Below are 4317 nucleotides of genomic sequence, written 5' to 3'. Positions count from 1 at the left end.
CCCCCCCCCCCCCACAGCTAGGAATGCTTCATCTCAGATTTTATATTTTATTTATTTATTGAATTTACCATATATTTTGCACCATAAGACTCACTTTTTTCCTCCTAAAAAGTAAGGGGAAATGTGTGTGTGTCTTATGGAGCGAATGCAGGCTGCGCAGCTATCCCAGAAGCCAGAACAGCAAGAGGGATTGCTGCTTTCGCTGCGCAGTGATCCCTCTTGCTGTTCTGGCTTCTGAGATTCAGAATATTTTTTCCCCTTGTTTTCCTCCTCCAAAAACTAGGTGCATCTTATGGTCTGGTGCATCTTATAGAGTGAAAAATACGGTATATACTGCCCTATGTGGGACGCGGGTGGCACTGTGGTCTAAATCACAGAGCTTAGGGCTTGTCAATCAGAAGGTTAGTGGTTTGAATCCCTGCGACGGGGTGAGCTCCCGTTGTTCAGTCCTAGCTCCTGCCCACTTAGCAGTTCGAAAGGATGTTGAAGTGCAAGTAGATAAATGGCATTTCCATGCGCTGCTCTGGTTCACCAGAAGCGGCTTAGTCATGCTGGCCACATGACCTGGAAGCTCTCTGTGGACAAACGCCGGCTCCCTCGGCCTATAGAGCGAGATGAGTGCGACAACCCCAGAGTTGTCCACGACTGGACCTAACAGTCAGGGGTACCTTTACCTTTATACTGCCCTATACCAAGATATCTCAGGGCAGTTCACATAAAAAGATCACAGTTTGTAATATAAAAATACAAGCAATAACCCAGTAATACCCCCCAAAAGAGTCACAATTTAAAAGGGTATGGGATGTTGATCAGGTCAACCAAAGGCCTGGTTAAAAAGGTGCCTAATGGTGAAGGCGCCAGGCGAACTTCCCTGGGGAGAGCATTCCACAGATGAGGAGCCACTGCAGAAAAGGCCCTGTTCTCCTGCCAGCTTCTCCCTTGGGGGTCCCTCCAGAAAGTGCTCTGCTGCCTTCTAGATCTTAGGGGCCAGACGTCTGGCTCCAGGGTGGTTCAGGTGATGCTGATCCCCTTCTGGTGCCTAGACATAATGATAAATAATAATGATTCCTGCATTGCAGTGGCTGGACTAGATAATCCTTGGGTCCATTTATGTTTTCAGGAAGCCCAGAGTCCTCTCCCCGACACCACCATCCAGGCCGTGCTCTGAGGCTCCTCAGCTCCGTCTGGCTGGGTTGTAAACAGCTGCAAAGGGATCTGTGTCAGGGCACAAAAATGCTCTCGATTTCGCACGTCTGCTCCCGGGGTTCGAGGTGCTGGTGACTGAACAGGAAGGAGAACTTGGGGTTGCAGTGGGGACCTGGGTTAAGATGTGCCCAGTGTGTGGCAGCTGTGGGAAAGGCAAATTCCATGCAACTCTGAGAAGCGGAAGGGGCGCTGGTCTGATGCAAGAGGTCTGCTCTCATGTTCTGACATTCGCTGACAAAAATAGAAGAGTCCTGAGTCCAGGAGCATCTTTTGGGGTGCAGCTCAGTGGGTTTGTTGCATTTCAGGGACAGAGCAGTTCATGCACATTAATTGTATATATCTATATGGTGTTATTGGAATTTATGCAAAGGTTGGGGGCGTTGCCCCTCTAGTGGATGTCATTCACACACACACACACACACACAACCAAAGTCAACACAATCACTCCTGTATCTGTCCCCACAAAACACTTCAGCACACAGGTGCCCCCCCCCCCCCCAAATCACTATTCAAAGGGCCTCTGCTGCACATTACCAAATGCAACAATTCACTGATAAATGTATCTCTGTACTGGCTCAGTGGGAAAACTAGAAAGTCATATAAAAATTCTCTAGTATTGTATTTGCACCGTTCCAACTTTGTTATGTTCAGGAAAGGAATGGCTACCAGGAGGGGAGCCTGGGATGTGGGCAGCCATAACCGCTCAAGCCTGAGATCAGGTACTCAGCAACCTCTCGCATGGGAGAGAATTGCTCGCATCCTGGCCCCGGAGTGCCAGACAGGTAGCCATTCCAGAGACAATGGCAAACCATCCAGGAATGGTCAGGACAAAGGAGGGTGATTACCTTGACCAGGAAGACTGGAACTTGTCAATGTTTTCCTTTGCATCACTTGACAGGTGGAGGTGGAGATCAAGGGAGGGATGGGGGCAAACTTGATATTCAGGTTTCTGTCGAATTTGTGATGTATTCATGATGTATGCATGATGCTACATTGGGGTGTTGTGGGTATCTTTGTGAAACTGATAAAAGTGGGAGTCATACTTTGCTCTGGGCCTCTTCCTGCTTCTCCAATGTGGTGGGTGGAAGTCCTGCTGCAACAGTCCTTTGAATAAAGACCAGGCCTACAGGCGCTGTTTTGCTCCTGATTCTTGGCTGGCGTCTAAGTTTGGCAATCCAAGGGAGCCCAGGATATTTCCTTTAACAACAGTAACCCTTCAGCATTCAACTGCACACAGCGCAAGGCTTCCCTCTTGAACTCGCTCATAGAATCATAGAATCATAGAGTTGGAAGAGACCACAAGGGCCATCGAGTCCAACCCCCTGCCAAGCAGGAAACACCATCAGAGCACTCCTGACATATGGTTGTCAAGCCTCTGCTTAAAGACCTCCAAAGAAGGAGACTCCACCACACTCCTTGGCAGCAAATTCCACTGTCCAACAGCTCTTGCTGTCAGGAAGTTCTTCCTAATGCTTAGGGGGAATCTTCTTTCTTGTAGTTTGGATCCATTGCTCCGTGTCCGCTTCTCTGGAGCAGCAGAAAACAACCTTTCTCCCTCCTCTATGTGACATCCTTTTATATATTTGAACATGGCTATCATATCACCCCTTAACCTCCTCTTCTCCAGGCTAAACATGCCCAGCTCCCTTAGCCGTTCCTCATAAGGCATCATTTCCAGGCCTTTGACCATTTTGGTTACCCTCCTCTGGACACGTTCCAGTTTGTCAGTGTCCTTCTTGAACTGTGGTGCCCAGAACTGGACACAGTACTCCAGGTGAGGTCTGACCAGAGCAGAATACAGTGGCACTATTACTTCCCTTGATCTAGATGCTATACTCCTATTGATGCAGCCCAGAATTGCATTGGCTTTTTTAGCTGCCGCATCACACTGTTGGCTCATGTCAAGTTTGTGGTCAACCAAAACTCCTAGATCCTTTTCACATGGGGGAAGAGAGGGCTATTGATGGCTACAGTCAGTGATGACCAGCCTCTGCCTCCACACTTGCTGGAAACCCCAGAAGGGGAGTGTGGCTCTTGAGCTCAGATCCTGCTTGTCTGATTCCCACAGGCATTTTGTTGGCCCCTGTGAGAACAGTGTTGTAAACAAAAATTGCCCTTTTCCATTATGGGGTTATCCAAGAGCCCATATAGAGTCCTTATATAGGTTCCCTATTGGTAGGAGAAAATAACAGAGGCCAACCAGAGAATATTGAGAAGCAAAGCACCTAGTAAGCTTGATCTTTATTGATCTGGTGCAAGAGGTTCCTCACTGGGAGAAGGAACCCAGAACAAAAGTGTGCCTGCCCTTATATAGACATTTTAAATTCCCTCCCTGGAGTCCAAGACCACCCCCAGAAACATCATGCATACATCACAAAAGGGGTGTAGCCCAAGACCAACCCCCCCACATATATCATATCAACATCACAGAAAAGGCTATCTACAGCAGAAATCTGAGTGCATTGTTTATCTCGTCTGACAGGTTACCTGTTTAATGGTCACTTGATTGGATACCCTGGGGAGCCTGGCCAGTCTTTTGTAATGATAAATACTTAGTTCCTGAGCCAGATCACAGGCTCACACCCTATTCAAACACAGACATACCCTTAAGACAGGATTTGTGAAGGAAAAGACAATGGGGAGGCTTTTCCATTTTCCTTTGACCTTGCAGAGAAAACATTTGGTCAGTTTGGGAATCAAAAATGGTTTCAGGTCGGTTTTCCTGTACTGATCTATGTACATGCTTGGTTGGTACACTTATGAACATTTAACATATATCTAAGACCTCAAAATTCCCATCACAACAGGAGGCTGGGCTAAATGGCCCATTGGCCTCTTACACTGTCAGTGGTAGAGGACCTGCTTTGTATGAGGTCCTGGGTTCAGCTCCCTGCAGATTCTCTGAGGAGGGAGATCCTGCCCGCAACCCTGGCGACCTGCTGCCTTTCAGAGCAAGTGATCTCAGGGTGGGGCCTGCCTGGGCCAACGAGGGAGCTTTCTGCTGTGGGATGTAACATGAGCAGTCAAATACAACATTTCCTGTTTGCCCAGAGTGGTCACGCAGAGGGGATGTTACTCCAGCCAGAAGCTCCTGTCCCACCAGGTCTGGAG

The 4317-nt window shown here is 48.2% G+C and overlaps 1 long non-coding RNA gene across 1 annotated transcript; it reads right to left on the bottom strand.

Moving 5' to 3' along the window:
* Positions 1–769: 769 nt before the first annotated feature.
* Positions 770–2231, bottom strand: LOC309368175. Its single transcript, XR_014167590.1, has 2 exons — positions 2052–2231; positions 770–1039 (listed from the first exon to the last, which is right to left on the bottom strand). It is a non-coding gene; the product is annotated as an uncharacterized lncRNA (long non-coding RNA).
* Positions 2232–4317: the final 2086 nt, after the last annotated feature.

The sequence above is a fragment of the Podarcis melisellensis genome (genome assembly GCF_964234715.1).
Source record: "Podarcis melisellensis genome assembly, chromosome: 4".
NCBI lineage: Eukaryota > Metazoa > Chordata > Lepidosauria > Squamata > Lacertidae > Podarcis > Podarcis melisellensis.
The sequence above is the reverse complement of the archived record's forward strand: the minus strand, read 5'-3'. Positions and strand labels throughout refer to the sequence as shown.